This window comes from Diadema setosum, chromosome 6 (genome assembly GCF_964275005.1).
Source record: "Diadema setosum chromosome 6, eeDiaSeto1, whole genome shotgun sequence".
Classification (NCBI taxonomy): Eukaryota; Metazoa; Echinodermata; class Echinoidea; order Diadematoida; family Diadematidae; genus Diadema; species Diadema setosum.
Genome location: NC_092690.1, coordinates 41538608 through 41545548, shown reverse-complemented (window position 1 = coordinate 41545548; position 6941 = coordinate 41538608).

The window sequence follows — 6941 nt, the reverse complement described above, 5'->3', positions numbered from 1 at the left end:
TGGTGGTGTTTAAAGTTAAAGCTTGAAAACAATGCATGTCTATGTTTTATAGTAAACGATAATTAAAAAGACCCAACAAAGTTTTGCATTCGCTCTCACAAAAGCTCGCTTGAGAAGATCAAAGTATCCCCCTCTCCTGAAAGGCAGTTGGAGTTTCCGCACCCCCCCCCCCCCCTTCCGAAGTATTTGGAGATCAGATATTGCGTCCTTGGTATAACATCAGATATTGCGTCCTTGATATAACATAAAGCAATCAATGAACGCTGAACATAGGAATCTCTGTTCTTAGAGCAAAATACGAATTTTGGAGCTGCCGAGTATGTCCCTTATACTCATTTCTGCTTACGAGCACATAATTCTGTGAGGAATTCAAAGTTGTATTTGATGAAAATTTGTCTTGAATTACGAACCTTCGGAATAACGAACATCATCCCATTTTGACTGGAAGGGACTGGCATTTGTTTTTACCGTTTGGAATTGCAGATCGGTCTGTGAAGAAAGAGTAAAATATGGCCACCACGGAGTATTTTGCGGAATTCTATCTGGACTCTTTGTGGAGTTTTCCGACAGTTCGTTATTCCACAGGGAAAGGTTCGATAAAGGGATGGTACAGTTTTGTTTGAGATGGGACTAGATGTTTTTTTTTTTCTTTTAGATGAGACATCTCTAATGAAATAATAGAGAACACATAATTCTATGAGGAATTCAAAGTTTATTGATGAAAATTGGTTTTTAAATGGCTGAGATATCAGGGAGGTGGAATAAAGCAGTTCAATAAAAGTTAGACCCACTTTGACGATCGTTTGTTTTACACTGTTTTTATATCAGCCATTTCAAAACAGATTTTCCTCAAATGAATGTTCAATTCCTCTTAGAATTGTATGTTCTTCAACATTTCATGAATTGCTTGTGAGTATCTTGCTATGAAAAAAAAAAAAAAATCACCCAATATTTATACCACTCCTTTAATCGAATTAAAATTAACTTATACAGCAGTGAATAACCTGCGGCGAAGACGGGGGGGGGGGGGGGGGGTCATCGTTATAGAATGATGATGACAAGGGGCTGATGACAAGGGGAACACGCAGCCCATTATTTCAAAGAGGACGATCTGGATCAGCAGGCCCGTAGCGGGGGTGGAAGTAGGGTGCATATACATTATACGCCACCCCCAAAAAATAAATACTGTAAATAAATAAATAACAAAAAAATAAAAGTATGGAAGGTCCACTTTTTCAAAAAAAAAATACCGTAAGACATATTCATAAGCCTCATCTGTATGCACTACTCCAATGTCCAATGTCTCGTTGGATGACCCCGACACCTGACCACTCGGTACCCCTCACCTTACCTTCGCACACAAAATAATGTGGAATAATGAAGTAACCTCGTATATATACAAGAAGCAGAAATTTTTTTTTTCCTTCATCATCACAGTTTCGTAAGAAGGGAGAGGAAGAGGAAAAAATGAAAATAACAATGCTAAAATCAATTCGACATATTCAGATTACGATTATATTCCAGTTCGTCTCTTGGTGTATTGTTGTGTGAATTTACGCCTACCAATTGTAGTTCGTTATTCCGAAGGTCCGTTATTCCGAAGGTTCTTTAGTCCGAAGGTTCGTTATTCCGAAGGTTCGATAATCCGAAAAAGTGATAAGGTTTGTTATTCCGAAGGTTCATTAATCCGAAAATGAAATAAGGTTCGTTAATCAGAAAATGAAACAAAGCTCGTTATCCCGAATGTTTGCTACGGACCCAATTTCATTTTCGGATAAACGAACATTCAGAACAACGAACCCTATTGTTTATTTTCATTTTCGGATTAACGAACCTTCGTAATACCGCCACAAATGTTCGGATTAACGAACCCTTTTTCATTTTCGGATTCTCTAGGTAGGGAATTTGTGTGTTTCGGATTAACGAACCTTCTGTCAGCTTTAAACGGGTATGTACGTGATTCTGTATGGGTGTGTGTTTTCATTTAATTTTCATTCCTTGATATCTCCATTTTTTTAACTGTTTGTAATGGAGTATACGCTGATGAAAACATTATCAAGTCGCGACTCGACCACTCACCTATCATCTTAACCCATCTCCGCTCAACACGTACTCTCTAAAAAAAATCGAGTGAAAATATTCACTCTTAAAGGAGTGAATACAAAAAAGAGTGAATTTAGTGTGAAATTGGAGTGAATTTTGAGGGCAAAGTTCATTTTCACTCATTTTGGAGTGACCTCAGGGATCACTCGAAGAATTTGGAGTGATCCTTGGGGTCACTCTAAAACGAGTGAAAATGAAAATTTTCACTCAAAATTCACTCGAAATTCACTCTTTTTTGTATTCACTCCTTTAATTGTGAATATTTTCACTCGATTTTTTTAGAGAGATTCATAAAGAAGCAGATATTTTTTCTTTCATCACAATAATGTCAGGAGTAGATATAAAATTCATCAATTCCACAAATAGAGATTACGATTGTATTCCAGTTTGTGAATCGTGTGTTCTTGTGTTTGTAATTATGTGTTTACATGCACCTCAACATAACACCATTTTTTCAACATATACATATGGTTACAATTTGTTATTCCGAAGGTTCTTTAGGCCGAAGATTCGTTGTTCCGGAGATTCGTTATTCCAAAGGTTCGTTCTTCCGAAGGTTCATTAATCCGAAAATGAAATAAGGTTCGTTATTCCGAAGGTTCGTTAATCCGAAAATGAAATAAAAGCTCATTATTCCGAAGGTTCGTTACGGACCCTATTTCATTTTCGGATCAACGGACCTTCGGAATAACGAACCCTATTTCATTTTCGGATTAGCATACCGAACCTTCGAAATAACGCCAAAAAATGTTTGGACTAACGAACCTTCGGAATAACGAACAGTACCCTTTTATATACTATGAACTAACGAACCATCAGAAAATCGAACCTTCATTTCGTATTGGCAAACCTTCGGAGAATTTAATAGGCCATATTATTCATCATTTTCGGATTCACGAACCTTTGGAATAAAGCACTTTCAGAGCAACACGCTCTAAAACCACTCTTTTTATTCGGGCATTGGGAGAAAGTTCAGAAAAGAATAATCTTTGAGGTATAAGAAATCAGTTTCATTCTTATTCGACACTATCGATGATTTCTAGGTGTGGTGTTCATTTTCCGACAAAAAAGAAGAAGAAGAAGAAGAAAGAGATTCGTTATGCCGATGGTTCGTTATTGCAAATCCGATACACGCAGATTCCCACTACCGACTATAGAAGTTTGTCTATCCGAAAATAATCAACAAGGTTCGTTTATCCCACTTGTGGCATTATTCCGAAGGTTCGTTTCTCTGGAAATGAAATAAGATTCGTTGATCAGAGAATGAATCACGTCGTACGAAACTTTTTTCTGATAAACGAACTTGCAGTATACCGAATCAATTTTCGTTATCAAATGAACGAACCTTCGATCCTTTCTTCCTCTCATTTTTTTATATATTTATTTCTTTTTCATTATCGAACCTTCTGGTTATTAGGGATAATCAAGAAAAGACAAAATCTTTAAGGCAAGATAAGTTAACATACATGGTTCGACATAGTTTACTTTTTATCGAGGATTATTCATATAGCAGTGAGTGATATCTTACAAGGAGGTATAGAAAACGTGGAGATATAATCGTAACAAATAAGTCTAGTATCTTTTGGTTTTAATGGTTGATTTCTTTCAGGCACGGTATGCATTATTCCGTTGAAAGGAAATTCTGATGTTTCGTTATTTCGGGTGCATGTACGTCACGATACCGACACCCACGAGTCATATTTACATAATATACAGTCAGGAGTCATACACCTCACGAGTCATACAGCCCTGAGTTCGACATAGATCATGTCCACTGGCAGGGAGGGAAAATACCGAATGTTCCATCCGAAGGGTTTGAAATGCTATTGAGGGAGGTTATAAGTCCCGAGACGAAGTCGAGGAACTTATACAGCCTCCCGAAATAGTGTTTCAAACCCTGATGGTGGAATGTTCGGTACATGTTCCCGACAACAAAAGTCATCATCTGTTAGATTAGGCCTATATGGGTTAGTCAAATTATCACACTTTCGTACGCATTACTCTCTAAAAAAATCGAGTGAAAATTTTCACTCTAAAAAGAGTGAATGCAAAAAAGAGTGAATTTCGAGTGAAATTGGAGTGAATTTTGAGTGAAAATGCTCATTTTCACTCATTTTGGAGTGACGTCAGGGATCACTCGAAGATTTTGGAGTGACCCCTGACGTCACTCCAAAATGAGTGAAAATGAGCATTTTCACTCAAAATTCACTCCAATTTCACTCGAAATTCACTTTTTTGTATTCACTCTTATTAGAGTGAAAATTTTCACTCGATTTTTTTTAGAGAGTACAATCATCGGTCATCTGCTTTGATTTTCACATTGTACGGAATAGGCAAATTTATCCTATCGATTGCGTGAAAAATATGATCGTTCAATCGTTTGGTATCGTTTGTCATTTCTTACGTGAAAATGTTTTCCCATGGGAGAGCATTACAAAAATGTTCTGCCCATGGGCGAACATAACCAATGTGCCTCCATCACGTGACTGTGTTTAGCCAATCAATAACCAGTACATTTTGAATAACCCATTTAACGTGAGCAAAAAAGGCCTACGAGACCGACACATTAAATCCCGTGTTGTATATCCATCGAACTCGTGGGCTGTTTTTATTTATGTCGAACTCGTGAGCCGTTTTTACCGATTGTCGAACTCATGAACTTCATTTGCCCAGCGTCGAGCTCGTGGGCTCTATGACTCGTGACCTGTATGACTCATGGACCCGTTTTCAATGTCGAACTCGTGGGCTGTATGAGTCGTGGGTGTCGGTCTCGTAGGATGACCCCGTTATTTCGAATCTGAAACACGCAAAATCTCCAGATGTTTGTTTAAAAAAAATGTAAGGATTCGTTAATACGAATATTACTGTGGCATTACCCCCAGGGTTTGTAAATCTGAGAAAAAGTCAAACTCTCATGTATAGGTCTGCGTGGTACGAAACTTATGGCCTATTAGTTTCGGGATTGCGGAATCTTCAGAATTACACATTGTGTTTCGCTTTCGAATCAACAAACCTTCAAAACTACTTAACTTTTCTTCTTCTTTTTCCATATTTTGTTAAGCGAACCTTCGGAAAACCGAAACTTTTTTTTCTCTCTTTCATTTTTTTTTCTCTATTAAAAATTAAAAACAAAAACAAAAACAAAAAACTTCAGATTGTGAACTGTGAGAAACGAACAGTTACTGTTGTTTTTTTTTCCCCGATCAGTGGTGATAATTGAGGTAAGTGAAGATATAATTTCGTAGAAAAGAAAATAAGGCACACAAAAAAAACCAAGTTATTTGAATCCTGACATCAGTTAATGTTTTTTCTTTTTACCGATAAATGAAAGATCAGACAGATAAGAAATGAGAGGAAAAAGAAAAAAATAGCCTGTGATAATGAATCGTATTAAATGTTTGACATCCTTGGTCTTCGCCCTCGGGCTTCGATTTGCTTTCCTTACCTGTCCCCCAGGCCCCAGACTGTTTATAACCTCCAGGAATGCACCAGTGCGCGCGGTTTCCTTCGTTGAATGTTCTCTATTCTACCGCCCCACCCTTCCCCCAAGTCTAGCACCTTGCCATCGTGGGATTTTTCATGTTTTCCTTCTTGGTCAAGTTGGTGTTCACAACTTTCTCTACGTGACTGCGTTCGTTTTGTTTCTCCGAATTCGCTGCGTGCTCCGCAGACACGTGGTGCACAAACAGTTACAGTATACTGTATGGCTGTTTACGAGGGGGGTCTCCTATACTCACCTGCAAACAGCTTACGGCGAGCAGAAAACGGCAGTTTCCTCTGCTAGTGGCTACTTTTACTGCCAAAATATTGGGCTTTGTCACTACGGAATACTATTCACACACAAATTGCAGTGGAATAAATATTCAAGTACACCTGTACATTGTATAACTACTCGTACTTCCGATCATAGCGATCTCTCAAGTGTTCGAGTGTTTCATCGAAAAGTAAGTGTTAGAAAGGTGTTGAAACTGCGTAGCGGCGCTAGACAGTCGTTAGTTTAGGGCTTCCGTATGCTCGATTTTTATGGGTTTATTGATATTGGAGCTCAGGGAAAATGTGGGGGAAGAGGATGACTTCAAAATAATTTGCTTGCCCGATTCGGTCAAGCATTTTTTTTTCCTTGTTCCAAAACGCTTGCCCAACTTTACTACTGGTATGAGAAAGTGTGTTATAGATTGACGTTTACTTCACATGTCATGATCGTACTGTACAAACTCAAAGAAAAAAAAAATTACTCGCAATTTTCCTGAAAGTGAGATCGAACAAAAACTTAAAAAAGATAAAATTAGATTTAAAAAAAAAGTCATGATCGTGCTGGAGAGAGCCCAAAGAATTTGCTAGATTGTAGGGCTCCAGTATTTGTAGACAAATCACACGCAGTTTCGCTGAGCATGATTTCGAAAGAATTTGACAAAACTTTGTCATGATCGTGCTGTGACAGAGCTCAAAGAATTCGTAAAGTGCAAACAAGTCAAACGCAGTTTTGCTGATGTTGAGATCGAAAGAAAGTGTATATGTTTATTAATACGATCGTGAGAACTCAAAAATTGAAACGCACCGTTAGGCTGCGTTCACATAGAAGTATACTATTCGGGTATTCGGGCTCGTTTTTCGAGGGCACGCGAATAGCTTGAATCGAACGATAGGATTTCCTCACACCGGTTCACATAAGAGGGCACTATTCGAAAGTACGAATAGCTGCGAAAAGTATAGCAAAGTGGGAATCGAACTTGTTCGATTTTCTTTCAGCGTATACCGTCTCTCGTTTATGAAATAATGACACTTTTGGTCTGGATTTGCCCTTTCACAAAAATAGGCATGTAGACTGATATTTTGAT